The sequence below is a fragment of the Neophocaena asiaeorientalis genome, unplaced genomic scaffold (assembly GCF_003031525.2).
Source record: "Neophocaena asiaeorientalis asiaeorientalis breed wild unplaced genomic scaffold, Neophocaena_asiaeorientalis_V1.1 scaffold548, whole genome shotgun sequence".
Classification (NCBI taxonomy): Eukaryota; Metazoa; Chordata; class Mammalia; order Artiodactyla; family Phocoenidae; genus Neophocaena; species Neophocaena asiaeorientalis.
Window position 1 is genome coordinate 84,451 of NW_020172009.1, and position 17,216 is coordinate 101,666.

Below are 17,216 nucleotides of genomic sequence, written 5' to 3' on the forward strand. Positions count from 1 at the left end.
AAAAGATAGATGTTAAATCACAATGTAACCTTCTACCTTAAAAAGTAGAGGAAAAAGAACAGATTAAATGCAAAACAAGAAAATCATAGGATATAATAAAGAATTCAGAAGAAATAGGGAACAGAAAAACATTAAACAAAGTCAATGAAACCAAAAGTTTATTCTTAAAAAGATCAATAAAACTGAGAAGCTTTTAATTTGGCTGATTAAAAAAAGGACTCAAATTACTAAAATTAGGAATGAAGGTGGGACTATTACCACTGACTGAACAGAAATAAAAATGGCTTTAAGAGAATACTATGAATAACCTATGCCAACAAATTAGATAACCTAGATGAAACAGAAAAAATTCTCAGAAACACTCAAACTATGGAAACGGACTGAAGAATAAATAGAAAATTTGAATAGAATTATAACAAGTAAAAGATTGAATTACTAATTCTTAAAAATCCACATAGAATAGTCTAGGCCCAGATGCTTCAGTGGTGAATTCTACCAAATGTTGAAAGCATGAACACCAATCCTTCTCAAATTCTTCTAAAAGTAAAATAGGAGGGAACATTTCCTAATCCACTGTAAATATAAGGCCAGTAGTACCCTGATACCAAAACCAGATAAAGACACCACAATGAAAGGAAATATATCAATATCTCTTATGAATATTGCAAAAACCTCAAGAAAATAGTAACAAACTGAATCCTGCAACATATAAAATAGGTTTATACACCATGATCAAGTGGGATTTAACCCAGGAATGCAAGGTTATCTCAACATATGAAAATCAATGTAATACATGATATTTATAGAATAAATGATAAGAATCAAAATGATCATATCAATTGATGTAGGAAAAGCATTTTAAAAATTCATCTCCTTTTCATGATAAAAATGCTCAACACACTAGAAATAGAAGAGATCTTCCTCAGCCTACTAAAGGTCATCTAGGAAAACACGACAGCAAGCACAATGCTTAATGGTGAAAGAATGAAAGTTTTTCCCCTAAGATCTGGAACAAGATATGGATGACTGCTCTCACCACTTCTATTCAACCCTATAGTTACGGTTCTTGTCAGGGCAAAATACTAGCAAATGAAGATACAGTACCTTTCCAACCATAAATATTTCACTATATATCTCTAAAAAATATAGAGGGGTTTTAAAAAATTCAACCACAATACCACTATCCAGAAAGTTAACAATCATTACTTAATATAATCATTTTAGTACCTATTTAGATTTCTTCCTTTGCCTCTTGACTTTTTTCAGTAGGTTCATGCTAATCAGAGTATAAACTAAGGTTATGTCTCTCAATGTTATGGCTTACAATGTGATTTGTCTTTGTAAATGTTCCATGCACACGTAAGAAAAATGTTTGGTGGAGTGTCCTATAACTGTCAACTAGGTCAAAATAGTTGAGTGTTTTTAGTTCTACAATATTCTCAAAGAACTTCTTTTTACGTGTTCTACCAATTACTGAGAGATTGCTATTAAAATATTTTTAATTGTGGATTTGTCTATTTCTCCTTGCAGGTCTATCAGTTTTGCACCATGCATTTGGAAGCTCTGTTATTTGGTGCATAAAAATTTAGTATTATTTCATTTCCTTAATAAATTGGCCCGTTTATCATTATGAAATGACCCTTTTTATCCTTGGTTATATTCTATGCTCTGAAATCTGATTTGCCTGATATAGTTACTCCTTCTTTGGATTAGTGTTCACATGGTATATTTTTTCATTCTGTTATTTTTAATCAATCTGGTCTTTATGAATTTCTTATAGACAACATATAGTTGAGCATTGTTTTTTTATCCAATTTGAAAATCTCTGGCTTTTAATTGGGTCATTTGGATCATTTATATTTAATACTATTAATGATATGTTTGTGTTTAAATCTATCAACTTACTATTCATTCTTTTTGGTCAATCTATTTTTTTTCTCTTATTCAGTCTTTTTTGGAATAATCAAGTACTTCTTTTATGATTCTGTTTTGCTCTTGTATTCTTAACCAGACATTTATAGCATACATCTTTAACTTATTTTAAACTATATTCAGGAACTATTGTACCACTTTAGGTACACTTTAAGAAGCACACAAGAATATACTTCCGTTTATCTTCTCCTTGCCTTTGTATCACTCTTATGCAGACACATTAAGTTATACATATTACTTACACATATGCTAGAAAACCCTCACTACATTGTTATTATTTTTGCCTTAAAAGGTCAATTATCTTCTGAAGAGATTTTTAAATAAAGGGGAAAAGTCTTATATTTATCTATATGCTTTTCTTTTCTCCTATAGATCCAGATTGCATCTCCTCTATTTTCCTTGCTACTGCAGGGCTTTCTTTAAGCTCTCTTGTAGTGCATGTCTGTTGGTGATAAATTTTCTTTCAGCTTTTGTAGGTCTGAAGACATCTTCATTTCACCTTTGTTTTTAAAATGTATTTCTGATGCACCAAGAATTCTAGATGGCCAGTTATTCTTTTTCTCTTTTTTCAGTACTGTAAAGAAGTTACTCCACTGTCTTCTGACTTGCATTACTTCCACTGATGAATTTCCTGTCATTCTTATCCTTGCTCATCAGTACATAATACATCTTTATTCTCTTTCACAGTCATTTTGCCTGTATATCCAATGTTCTTTTCTCTCTGTTGAATATATCTAAGTTAGGCCTTGTTGCCAGTCATGCAAGATTAACAAAACCACCCAACGCTAAGAAGACATTCAAAGAAAGCATCACTATTACCTCCAAACTCATCCAGTTGTATATATTACATATGTACAGCTTTTCTTCAGTCATGCAGTGGTCTTAGGAAAAAACCCACTATTTTTCATTTCATTTCTCTTTTGCAAAGAAGTAATATCTCACTGATACTTACCCTAGATCAGTATCAAGGGACGAGTTCAACAAAGACAGGATGTAGGGAAGAGAAATAAAATGTATTGACGGCAACTTTTATGCAACCTATAAGGTAAATAATAGACGACCTTACTTAATGAAATTTGGTGAGCAGTCATACTATCAACACTATTTTACAAACAAAGAAAGCAGGACCCTGAGAGATGGAATGATCTATTCAGGGTGCACATTCAGTGACTTACAGAGCTAGGATTTGAACCCAGTTGTGCTGATGGAAACCCTTAAGCCTATAGCACTAAGTGGATGTTGTTCACTCTTCCCCAAAAGTTACTGCGAGCTGTAAGGACAGGTAACGTGTCCACTAGTCACTCCTACCAGATCCCCTAATTCCCAGAGAGCCTCTGTCCTGCTCACCCTCTGCCTCATTCATCTCCCTAATTCTCTTATCTTCCTATAGCATCTGCCTGGACTGTAAGAAAACCTCCTATCACCTGCATGAGTGCTGTCAAGAACTCATACTCCCCCAAGGAGTCTGAAGAGTCAAGTTTCACCTAAATATTCAATACAGTGACAAGGACTAACTAGGACTTTATACAAGTTTAGCAACAATCACATGTAGAGTGCCAAGCTGGACCAGCTAGAGACAGGACAGTGTTACTCATTTAACCTCTCCTGGCCTAAGTTTCCTCCTGTCTTCTGAGAAATGCAGAAGAAAATAATGTACCCTAATCTGCCATGGGCTCAAATCTGTCTCTGCTCTTTAACATTTGTGACCCTAGGCAAGTCCCTCCTCTCAGAGTCTCACACCTTCGAACAGTGTTCTGAGCCACAGGTGAAAGGATATCAATTAAGAGTATGTTTGAAATCCTGTGCAAAGTGCTAAATGGAGGTAAGTCTGACTGCATTGATTTGGACTGTTGATCCAGACTGCCATGATATTTTACACAACACAGTTTGGTGGTAAAGAATGTGACTGGAGCTGGAGTTCCCAGCTTGGATGCTGGCTCTGCTATTTGCTATCAGTGTAACCTTAACAAATAACAAATTCTATGTTCCCTAGTTTCCTTATAGTTAACACGGGGACAGTAATAGTATTTAAACAATAGGATTATAATGAGGATTAAATACACATGAAAGGCATAAAAGTGTGCCTAACAAAAGTAATCAGTTCATATATATATAAAATATGCTGAAAAGTTGTTGGTAGAAAATGGAAAAACCAGGAGAGATATAGGGGCCATGATGGGATCTGCTAGGTTAGATAGTAGGGGATGGGGATTGGGTTCATCTTCCTCATTTCCCCTCCTCCACATTCCAGAACCCTTTGTGACTGTTCCATAGCTCTGTGATGCAGGTCTGGAACTCCAGACTGGAGTGGGTAGTCTCTGTGCTCAGTTTCCTGAGGTAGTAGTGCATTTTAGATGATGGAGAACTTTGGCTGGTTGTTTCTGCATTTTAGTGAGTCCTGGGACCTTGGTTCCATCTTTTACTTTTGTACAAAGTTGGGGTCACCTTTTTGTCTTGTTACTGCACCCAGTGGTGTGCATAATTACCAATGTTTGAAAAAAACAGAGACATTAATCAGGTAAGGGAACTCTAGACTCAGCCCACAAAAGAGACTGACTTGACTTATTTTTCCTTTTCCTACTGCCACTATTCTAAATCAATTATTGGAATGGAGAGATAACAGGAATGGGAATTCTCAGGAGAGATTAGCACATCATTTGACTAGGAAAACTGGTTGGGTGGTCAAGGGGTATAGTGGAGACTAGGGTTTCTATCCAAAGTTCACAGACCCTCTACCTAGATGTGGTAAAGAGTTCCAGGTTAGGGGCTTCCCTGGTGGCGCAGTGGTTGAGAGTCCGCCTGCCAATGCAGGGGACGCGGGTTCGTGCCCCGGTCCGGGAAGATCCCGCATGCGGGGGAGCGGCTGGGCCCATGAGCCATGGCCGCTGAGCCTGCGCGTCCCGAGCCTGTGCTCTGCAACGGGAGAGGCCACAACAGTGAGAGGCCGCCGTACCGCAAAAAAAAAAAAAAAGAGTTCCAGGTTAAAATCCAAACACTGTGATTCATGGGTCATGGATTGGTTCATAAAGAGAGTTCAGGGCACCTGAAGAGAAGAGGCCTTCAATGCTTGTTCAGCAGCTGCTTTCCCATTATAGTGTTACCTGGCCAAGCCTCTCTCTTGTGTTTGGGCTGACCCAGAAAGCAATGTTGAGCCTCTGAAAGCCTCTGATACAGATTCTACTCATGGAGTAGAATCCTATAGAATGGAGCAAACATGTTCCAGAAAATGTGAGTTTCTGTGCCCCTTTACAGTAGAGGACTACTATCTGAAATACCAATTGAGGACCAAAGGCAGTAAGCCCATTCTTTGAGAAAGATTCTTCTCAAACAATTCTTTGTCATTCTTCTTTGACAAAGGAGAATCAGTAGAAAACATATCTACTTTACAAATAAATAACATGGAAACAATACAGGACTCAACATTTATCAATATAGAGTGTCACTTTACTCATTAATGAATGTCTGCTGCTTGCTTAGAATAAGGAGTATAAGAAATGAGTCCCACTTCTCATTTTTTTTCTTGTCTTATCTTTCAGCATCAACTCAGCGGCAGGAAGAGAAAGTGGGAACTTTAAGAGCTAAGGTTTTGCTGTTCAACCCAGGCCTCTCCCATTGATACCCTTTTTGCTCCTTTCATTGTGGAGCAAATGGTCTCAGGCCCACAACTGTTGGGATGTCACTTCCTAAAGCCAATCCTCAAAAAACATAGCCCTCTGAGGAGAGCTCATTGGAAGTAAATCAGAATTGGGGACACTTCTAATCCCTTCTCTCTCCTCCACAAGAATTTAAACTGGTGGAGCTGGGCAGTGGGTCGTGTCCATGGGGTGGGGTGGTGATGTGAGATAGTAGAAGCAATATAGGTTGTTTTGGAGGCAACATTTTGGGGCCTGACTTTGTACAAGTTGTTATCTTCCCTAATATTCAGACTCATCCTTTGAGAGAGAATCTGGCTTGCCAAGAGCAAAGCAATGTTGTGATAATCAGTTGGGAACAATGTGCATGGAAGCACTTTGTAAATGACAGCATTGGACCTATATCAGCCTTATGATTTTCTCACTGACCTTTTGACCTTAAGTCTTAATTCCTGGGGCTCTTAGGGTAAATTTTGAAATAGTCTTTTCTCAGTTGAACATTCTACAAAGCCTCCTATAAGATCCCTTGCTCCTTCTTTCAAACAATAGGCTATTTTCCTAACTTGAGAGCTTCCCTTAAAGGCACCAGTTTTCTCTTTGGAAACGATTAATCTCTTATTTTTCCACATATCCCTCTTCCCGGCTTGCTTCTTGGAATTCCAGGACCCCATAGCAGTCTGGGGATGGCACAAAAAGGGGACACATAGAGAATGGAAAGTGAAAGGAAGCCTTGGGTTAAGTGATATAGGAATGAAAGAACAGGAATGTGGAGACACGTGACCTTTGCCAGGCCTGCTAGGTCAGCTTGTCCCCATTCTGCTCCTGGATGCTATTTTTACCTCTGGTCTCTTACAGGCACCTGCACAAGCTCTCTTTTGATGTGGCTTTCTAGAGCAGTCAGAGCAAGATCCTGCTCTGAGGAGTGTAACAGAGCAACCACAGAAGCAAATATTCTGTTATGGGAAAAGCTGGGGGAAATGATGTTTTGACTCTACCTCCTTTGGGATTCACTAAGTCGTCACACACTCTGGCCTCCAACTTCCCACTGGACTGAACCACCTTCTCAGTTTCCTTGTTTTCACCATCAACACTGGGTGGCCTACTTCCATCAGAGCTCCATTAAACGCTGAATGCAACAATATCCATGGACTTTCTTTCACACCATCTCTTCCCTTTTCCTTTGTACCCCTAGAGAACACTCAGATCCTGGACCCTATTTCACAACTAGGCCCCTTTGCCTCTGTACCGTATCTCCTTACCTGACCCCACACTTCTGAAGATAACTTTCCCTCTTCAGTCATCTATATTTAAAAGGCTGACTAAATAGCTGAAACTGCAAAGCCCCTTGGAGGAAACATTCAAGCAGATCAAGGAGAAGAAAAAATCAGTTTTCTGCATGCTTACCTGTGGGTGAAGAGGGCCAGATGGCCATGAGGTCATCCCCCTAAAATTTTGCTCATAGGCTCAGGCTGGGGAGGGGAGCAAACAGGACAAGAATCTATCACCAACTTAATAGAGAAAAGGTCCTAAGTATCCTAGGAAACCCTTAGCTGGAGAAGAGCAAAAAGGGAATGCAGACTGGAGACCGCAAGGAGGAGAGTCTGCTCAGGACAACCTATTGCAGAGACTCCTGGGAACAAGTCATCCTACTACCTATCATAGGGTCCACCAAACAGTACTTGGAAGACAGGAATAAGTATGTGCTCCAGTGGTTTCATCCACTGGATAGAACATAGATTCATGGCACAAAACCAAGACACTGTCAACTTCTTTGCAGAGCTCAGATCCACTAGAAGTCAGAACTGCCTCTATGGGCAAAGGGGATATTGAAACTCAGAAGAACAAGTCAGTCACTGGCTAGATCCTAAAGAAAAAATGGGATTATGTACAGAATTAATCAAGGAAAGGAAGTCTGCCTGAGGAACTCAAGGCCCAGGCTGAGTTCAAAGATATATTTTCCTGTGATTACAAAGATCCCTACATCCCTGTGGAAATGAAAGGGCTGAGGAACACATCTTGATACCTACAAGTAGACTCTTAAGTTGCTAAATGCTCTAAACAATAGGCAGGTCACAGTCAGAATAATAAAACTCATGAAAATTGTGAGCTTCCAGAATGAGCTACTGTGTTTGAAGCTGATCAGGGAGCCTGGACCAAGGATGCCAGGTCTAACAGACAATCCTCATACCTGCCCCAGGATCTGTCTCTGGGGGTGGGTGTTTCTTCTGGTCAATCATAAACTCCTCCTCTATTCCCTCCCTGTTGCCAGCAAGACTTCTCTCAAATGTTTCCATACAATTAGAGAAAATTAACTGGCTTTCTCATTACTGAAGAGGATGTGCTCAGTTTCTCATGATCTCAAATATATTTGTTTCTTCTAAAAGGAGAATAATGTCCTTTGTCTCTGCTGCACTTGTGAGAAGTTTAGAGTATCCGAAGATCTAGAGCTTGGAGAAAAAAAGAGGCCAGTTTTATCTCTTATTGAGAGCTGGCTTTGACTTCTTAAAGCTGATGAGGGTTAGGAAGGGCCAGTGATGGTGGCATGGCACCTACTGCCATCTCAAGTTGCTCCATTTATCTCTCTGAAGATATCCTGCTTAATACTTATTATAATACGCCCTTATAAAACCAAAAAAATATATTCAGAAGCTTTGAAAAATGATAAAACCCATAAATACCATGCCCAGGAGCTGGACTTAGCCCTCCCCATGTTCCATCATTATTTTGAACTGTATACTGCCATGGTTGGAATGGTTGGGGTTACACAGGCATCAAAGGGCCAGAATTTTCCACTGAACCTCCAGGAATAGTAAGCAACAAACTTCTCATGTCCCCAAAATGGAACTGGAGTTTGAGAGTCCTAAGTTTAGAAAGGTAAGGAAGAATTCTCCGTGACCCCGAATATTTTGGTGTAGAATAGCTTCTACCTGCCCTCCAGACCCCCTTACATTCCTGATGTAGGCTGGGAGAATAAGAATTGCTCTCCACTTCTCATATCTTCCTTAAAATGTACAATGGACCACTAACTCTCCTTTCCTCTCTCCATGCAAAAGGCTCTGGAGCAGCAGGAAACACAGAATGCCTGGCTGTTTTATAGTAAGTGGGAGACAGGAGGAAAGTAGAGGAGGGTTAAGGTCTTAGCAAACCTGATGATTGAAGGAGAACATAGTTTTATCAGGCTTGGGAAAGAAATCTCCTCACATCTCCAGGTAGCACTCAGCTCACTCTCCAGCCAGTGGAAGTGAGCTGAATTCAAACTGAGAGACATAAAAATTGATGCATGTCCTGAATCACGATCACCCATCCTGCAGAAGATAGCCCCACTCTGAAAGTGTATGGAAATGACACTGTTTTCCAGAAAATGGAAACTAGAGAAACTAGGCCCATCTAGTGTACACAGAACTGGATGAGCTTGAAGGTGTCAGTTGTTTGAGAGTTATGCTAAGATGGATCATCAGACAGGTATGGCAAGACCAAGGAACAAATTAAGGATTGCCTGAGTCTATGGGATTCATTGGTCTCAAAAAAACCTTTAAACTCTATGAATTCTCCCTGCTGAGTAGATATCTTATGGAAGGAAGCCCCATTCTACAATGCTTGACTTGATGATGTCATTGCAGGGCAAAGGGATCATACAGCCTTCAGTGATGGGAAGATTCATGGGGCAGTCATACAGCATCTACAGAAGAATAAGGACAAGAGTGGGGAAAGGCTGGGGAATGAGTGGGAAGGGAGGAAAAATAACCCAGCTAGTGGGAAAGAATTGGAACGTTTTCATCGTCACTAATCATGACACACCCTACCCCACCAAACAACACATGCATGTGCATACAGACACACACACAGACACAGACACACACACACACCCTGACCTGTTTATGAGTGTCTTAGACACCACAGAGTGTGCCTCAGAGCATGGAGTTAATGTACCACAGAAGGTTAGGATGGAATTTAGATTTTTCACAAGGAAATAAGCATTTTTCTCTCTCTAGGTTAAGTGTAGAACATCAAATTTCTAAATGCTTCATTTTATTAGGTTCTAAATTTACATCTTAATATAATCCTTAATGTGATCATCACATTAAAATTATAAATGTAAAAATTACACAACAGAGTTTCACTTGGAAAAGTAGTGTCTAGCAGCATGCACAAAGACTACGTATTGCCACATCAATAGGCACATAAATAAGACTGGTAATAGTTGTGCATAATGCCCACTTCAAAATAGTGAAACAAAAAGGTAACAGTGGGTTCCGTGGTGGCGCAGTGGTTAAGAATCCGCCTGCCAATGCAGGGGACACAGGTTTGAGCCCTGGTCCAGGAAGATCCCACATGCTGCGGAGCAACTAAGCCTGTGCGCCACAACTACTGAGCCTGTGCTCTAGAGTCCACAAGCCACAGCTACTGAGCCCACGTGCCACAACTACTGAAGCCCGCACTCCACAACAAAAGAAGCCACCACAATGAGAAGCCCCCCACACCGCAACAAAGAGTAGCCCCCGCTCCCTGCAACTAGAGAAAGCCCAACTGCAGCAATGCAGACCCAGCGCAGAAAATACCTAGGGATAAAAGACATACCAAAGGAGGCAGAAGACCTGTACTCCAAAAACTATAAGACACTGATGAAATAAATTGAAGATGACACAAACAGATGGAAAGATATACCATGTTCCTGAATTGGAAGAATCAATATTGTTAAAATGACTATACTACCCAAGGCAGTCTACAGATTCAATGCAATCCCTATCAAATTACCAATGGCATTTTTCACAGTAGAACAAAAAAAGTTTTAATTTGTATGGAGACACAAAAGACCCCAAATAGCCAAAGCAATCTTGAGAAAGAAAAATGGAGCTGGAGGAATCAGGCTCCCTGACTTCAGACTCTACTACAAAGCTATAGTTATTAAAATAGTATGGTACTGGCACAAAAATAGAAATATAGACCAATGGAACAGGATAGAAACCCCCAAAATAAGTCCACGCACCTACTGCCAATTAATCTATGACAAAGGAGGCAGAATAGACAATGGAGAAATGACAGTCTCTTCAATAAATGGTGCTGGGAAAACTGGACAGCTACTTGTAAAAGAATGAAATTAGAACATTCTCTAACACTGTACACAGAAATGGAGTCAAATGGATTAAAGATCTAAATTTAAGACGGGATACTATAAAACTCTTAGAGGAAAACACAGGCAGAACACTCTCTGATATAAATCAGAGGAGTATCTTTTTCAATCCATCTCTTAGAGTAATTGAAATAAAAACAAAAATAAACAAATGGGACCTAATTAAACTCAAAAGCTTTTGGACAGCAAAGGAAACCATAAACAAAACAAAGAGACAACCCACATAATGGGAGAAAATACTTGCAAATGATGGGACCAACAAGGGATTAATCTCCAAAATTTACAAAGTGCTCATTCGGCTCAATATCAAAAAAAACAAACAACCCAATCAAAAAATGGGCAGAAGACCTAAATACACATTTCTCCAAAGAAGAAATACAGATGGCCAAAAAGCACATGAAACAACGCTCAATGTTGCTAATTATTAGAGAAATGCAATTCAAAACTACAATGAGATATCACCTCACACCGTTCAGAATGGCCACCATCAAAAAGTCTACAAATAATAAATGCTGGAGAAGGTATGGAGAAAAGGGAACACTCTTGCACTGTTGGTGGGAATGTAAATTGATACAGTCACTCTGGAGAACAGTATGGAGCTTCCTTAAAAAACTAAAAATAGAGCTACCATATGATCCAGCAATCCCACTCCTGGGCATATATCTGGAGAAAACCATGGTTCAAAAGGATACATGCACCCCAATGTTCATTGCAGCACTGTTTACAATAGCCAAGACATGGAAGTAACCTAATGTCCATCGATAGATGAACGGATAAAGAAGATGTGGTACATATATACAATGGAATATTACTCAGTCATTAAAAAGAATGAAATAATGCCATTTTCAGCAACATGGATGGACCTGGAGATTATCATACTAGGTGAAGTATGTCAGACAGAGAAAGGCAAATAACATATGATATCACTTATATGTGGAATCTAAAAAAAGATACAAATGAACTTATTTACAAAACAAAAAGAAACTCACAGGCTTAGAAAAGAAACCTATGGTTACCAAAGGGGAGAGAGGGTGGGGAGGAATAAATTGAGAGTTTGGGATTAACATATATACACAACTGTATTTAAAATAGATAACCAACAAGAACCTACTGTATAGCACAGGGAACTCTGCTCAATATTCTGTAATAACCTAAAGGGGAAAAGAATTTGAAAAAGGATAGATATATGTATAAAAGAATCACTTTGCTGTACACCTGAAATTAACACAACATTGTAAATCAACTATAGTCCAATATAAAATAAAAATTTTAAAACAAACATTTGTACAGGAAAAAAACAGCCTATTTGTGTCTTTATATTTAAAGCATGCTTTTTGTAGGCAGTACATAGTTGGGCTGTGCTGTTTTAGCCAATACGACAACCTCTTCCTTTAATTGGTGTGTTTGGACTTATATGTAATGTGGTAATTTACATTGTTAGATTAAGTCTATCATCTCCATTTTATTTTCTATTTGTCCTATCTGTTCTTTTTCTTTTTTCTGCCTTCTGTTGGATCAACTGAATGTTTGTTTTGACTCCTTTTTAACCTGTTTTGGATTATTAGCTATAACTGTGTTGTTGTTTTAGTGGTTTATTTAGCATTTGTACTATATACCTTTAGCTTACCCCAATCTACCTACAAGTAATATACAACTTCATATATAGTATAAGAGCCTTACAATATGTTCATGGTCATGTTTTGCCATTATATGACCACGTGGCTCCTCCAAAGATTGGCTTGACCTACCTCTGGCAGGTATAATTGTGGATGATGTGACACTCTTCAGACAGCTATACCTGGGAGCTCTCCAAGGATCTCCTTAGATAAGGAATCCCAAAGCAATATGAGGCATTAGATTAGATTTCCTCTTGATCATCTCAACAAAATCTGGAGCCAGTGTCTGTTGGTACCACCTGCAACAAAGAGAGAGTATCATCAATCAGTACACACCTCCTAAGGGACTATATTTCTAGATGCTTCAATCTTAGAGGGCCAGAGCTTAGGGAGTTCACTGAATGTGTAGTATCAATGGCTTCCCCAATGTTCTTCAGATACCAATTCTCTGAGCTCTTTTAAAAATCCTACTTGATTTCCATGTTTATCAACAAGCTATCTCATTTCCAGGGCCTAGGAGAGGTCCGCTCTGAACACCAAAACTTAAGAATTAAGATTAAATCTTTAAATCAATTAAAATAGTGATTTTTAAAGGAGTTTTTTTTTAATAATAAATCTTGGCTAAATAGAAGGAGCATTTTAAGAAGAATTTTGCTGTTGATGCAGCTGTTACTGGAGCTATTAATAGTATTTTATGGACTGACAACATTGGAATAAATCATCTAGAGCTGATGATTCTTATAGAACAATTTTTTAGAAAAGATTTAACTTTTTATACACATCATGTAAGTCTGAATTTAATTTTCAATGTAAATATACACAATGGCATTTTATTGTTTTCTCAAACATTTCCTGTAACTTGCAGAGGTCATATAAAAAAACAAAAACTGGCTTCAAGATTTATATACAATTCAAACATTTGTTTACATATTATAAAATATTCAGTTACAAGGGAAAAATGATTTTAAAATTGTCTGCCTTGTTAATGGCTAGTTATCCGAAGCTTCATGTGAGAATAATGTTCTTTTTTGTTGACTAACAATCTTTAATTCCTGTATCTAAGTTTGTGGGGATTTGCTTTGCAATGCTGTAGAAGTTTTCAAAACCAGAGATTCTAAATCCTTTAAAGAATTTTAATAATAAGTGAGTATGGTTTATTGCAAAAGAAAAAGATTAAACACATAAACAAGAACCACTTAAAAATAAATAAATAAATAAACAGAAGGAGCACCTTTGCGCAGGCATCACAAATCATGAACTAGTTCAAAACACAGTCTACAATGGAGAGTGAGGCAAAAGGGGCAGCATAACACAGTGGTCAAGAGTGTAGATTCTGGCATCAGAATATTTGGGTTTGAATTATAATTTCTGATGAATGGAAACTAAGTTACTCTTTGTTTCTGTTTTGCTTTATTTTTGGTATCTTGATTTTCTTTTAGGAATAAAGGAAAGGAATTAAAGACAATTTTTGTTTGTTTGTATGTTTGTTTTCTTTTGACAATGGAAAGTGTGTGCTGACTTTCAAAGCAGCTTTCTGGTTTTAAAATATTGATATCAGCCTTTCTATAAAGATGCTCTCTTATTCGGTCTGGTGAAAAGATTCTGAGAGGAGGGTGTGATGACAATAGCATGCATTGGTAAAGAGATAGGCCATGATGGGTGTGCTGCCTATTACCAACAAGATGATGAAGCTCCTCGTGGTGAGAAAGAAGTGCAGTCCATTAGGAGACTGGAAATGACCTCAGATAACCATCTCAAGGATTACCTGAGATCCCCCACAGCTCCAGATTTGCAAAACTAGCTCCTGGACAGTAACAATGATTTCCTAGAGAATTTTGTAAATTTTCAGTCTCCTCACCAAGTCAGAAATACAGTATTTCTCTATCGCAGAAATGTATCAAAATCTCTGCAGTCCAGTTAGAGCACAAGCCATTAAAATGTAGAATCCTTAACTTCCTCTTTTTTCTACCCACAAAATTCTCTTTCTAAGTCACCTTTGCAGATGAACCCTTGATGTATTTTCTCACGTTGATCATTTTTTTTAAAGTTTTTTTTAATGGCCAATTTTAAAGTCTTTTTTTTTTTTTTTAAAGTCTTTTATTGAATTCGTTACAATATTGCTTCTGTTTTATGTTTTTTGGTTTTTTGGCCATGAGGCATGTGGGATCTTAAGCTGTTGCACAGCAAAGGAAACCATAAACAAGACAAAAAGACAACCCTCAGAATGGGAGAAAATATTTGCAAATGAAGCAACTGACAAAGGATTACTCTCCAAAATATACAAGCAGGTCATGCAGCTCAATATCAAAAAAACAAACAACCCAATCCAAAAATGGGTGGAAGACCTAAATAGACACTTCTCCAAAGTAGATATACAGATTACCAACAAACACATGAAAAGATGCTCAACATCACTAATCATTAGAGAAATGAACATCAAAACCATAATGAGGTATCACCTCACACTGGTCAGAATGGCCATCATCAAGAAATCTAGAAACAATAAATGTTGGAGAGGGTGTGGAGACAAGGGAACCCTCCTGCACTGTTGGTGGGAATGTAAATTGATACAGCCACTATGGAAAACAGTATGGAGGTTCCTTAAAAAACTAAAAATAGAACTACCATATGATCCCACTACTGGGCATATACCCAGAGAAAACCATAATTCAAAGAGACATGTACCACAATGTTCACTGCAGCACTATTTACAGTAGCCAGGACATGGAAGCAACCTAAATGTACATCAACAAATGAATGGATGACGAAGATGTGATACATATATACAATGGAATATTACTCAGCCATAAAACGGAATGAAACTGAGTTACTTGTAATGAGGTGGATGGACCTAGAGTCTGTCATACAGAGTGAAGTAAGTCAGAAAGAGAAAAACAAATACCGTATGCTAACACACATATATGGAATCTAAGAAAAACAAAACAAAACCGGTACCGATGAACCTAGTGGCAGGGCAGGAATAAAGATGCAGACGTAGAGCATGGACTTGAGGACACAGGGGAGGAAGGGGAAGCTGGGACGAAGCAAGAGAGTAGCATTGACATATATACACTACCAAATGTAAACTGGATGACTAGTGGGAAGCTGCTGCATAGTACAGGGAGATCAACTTGTTGCTTTGTGACAACCTAGAGGGGTGGGATAGGGAGGGTGGGAGGGAAGCTCAAGAGGGAGGGGATATAGGGATATATGTATACATATAGCTGATTCACTTTGTTGTACAGCAGAAACTAACACAACACTGTAAAGCAATTATACTCCAATAAATAAATATATAAAAGAAGGGGAAGTTGAGCTTTCACAGATCTTCTGACTATATCTCCTTGAATATTTATCCTGTTGGCATTTTTAGCTTATTAATGTAACTATTTTTAATTTGGTTGAATTTTCATAGCCATTGAAATGGAAAAATATTAAAGCTAAGGAATCAACATAAGAACAGACTTTGTTCATCTATTGTTTTTACTGTTTTAGTAATATTAGTGTTGAAAATTTGAAGTTTGTTTAAGCATACTATAAGCAAAATAATTTAGTAATTCTGCTAATGTGGTTGGGGAACATTATTTTCAGTGTAAGATGAAATACTAGTAAAATATTAAGGATTTTATGAAAAGTATGAATGGAACAGTATAGACTCACAATTTAAAACAGTATGTTCTGATCCCTTTCCAAGTCCACTGAAGGTGGTCTAAACTTAATGACTGGGGTAGTATAACTAGGCATTTTCTTAACACTGTATTTAGAAGAATAGATGTTATTATAATGAACTCTATCAGCTTTTAATGTCATGTTTTGTGGGGTTTTTGTCTTTGAAAAATCTTTGCATAATGAAAGTCACAATTACTTTCTGTTTTCTTCTAGAACTTTAGTTTCCACGTTTACATTTATGCACATGACCTTTTTCACGTTGATTTTTAGATATAGTCTGAGTATGAGCTAGGAATCAAGAGTTTTTTGTATTGCTTTGTTTTTGCATATGGATTTCCAAATGTTCCAGCATTGTTTGTTGAAGACTACCTTCTGTCCATTGAGTTACCTTGACAACCTTGCTAAGAGTCTGTTATTCATATGTGTGGTTTGACTTCTAGACTATATTGTTTCATTGACCTGTCTATTCTTATGCCAATACTATATACTTGATTACTCTAGCTTTATAATAAGCCTTGAAATCAGGTAATATGAGTCTTCTTCTTTCTTTCCAAAGATGTCTTGTTTATTCTAGGTCTTTTGCATTTCCATGTACATTTTTGAATCAGATTGTCGAATTCTACACAAATGTCTGCTGAGATTTTTTGTGGGTGATTGCAATAAATATATAGATCAATTTGAGGAAAACTGATATCTTAACAGTCAATATTGAATCTTTCTATCTGTAAATACAGTATATCTCATTTTTTAAGATATTTTGTGAAACCCATTTATCAGGTCTAGTAGATTTTTTTGTAGTCTTTGAAATCTTCTGTGTAGAAGACCGTGTTATCTGCAAATAAAGACAATTTTATTTTTCTTTCCTGACTGTATGCTCCACACCCCCCCACTCCACCCCACCCCCCACCTTATTTTGTTTTCCCTACTGCACTGGCTAAGATCACCAGTACAATATTCACTAGGAAGAGCAGAACAGACATCTTTAACATTTCCCAATCTTGGGGCACACATTTAGTCTTTCACCATTAAATATGCTAACTAGATGTTCTATAGATGTCCTTCAACAATTTGAGGGAGCTGCCCTTTATTCCTAGTTGCTGAGTTTTTATTCTAAATTGATGTGGAATTTTTGTCAAATAATTTTCCCCCATCTATAGAAATGACCATATAGTTATTCTTTTTAGGCTATTGGTATGTTGAATTATACCAAAATTTTTTTGTACATTGGACCAAACT

The 17,216-nt window shown here is 37.8% G+C and overlaps 1 protein-coding gene across 12 annotated transcripts in view; it reads right to left on the minus strand.

Moving 5' to 3' along the window:
- Positions 1–17,216, minus strand: part of LOC112402729 (zinc finger protein 300) — a 91,825-nt gene that overhangs the window by 16,441 nt on the left and 58,168 nt on the right. For all 12 annotated transcript variants that reach the window (XM_024749862.1, XM_024749928.1, XM_024749919.1 and 9 more), the window contains one exon: positions 12,444–12,610. The gene's annotated coding sequence lies outside the window, so the exon portion shown is untranslated. The remainder of the gene's footprint in view (positions 1–12,443; positions 12,611–17,216) is intronic.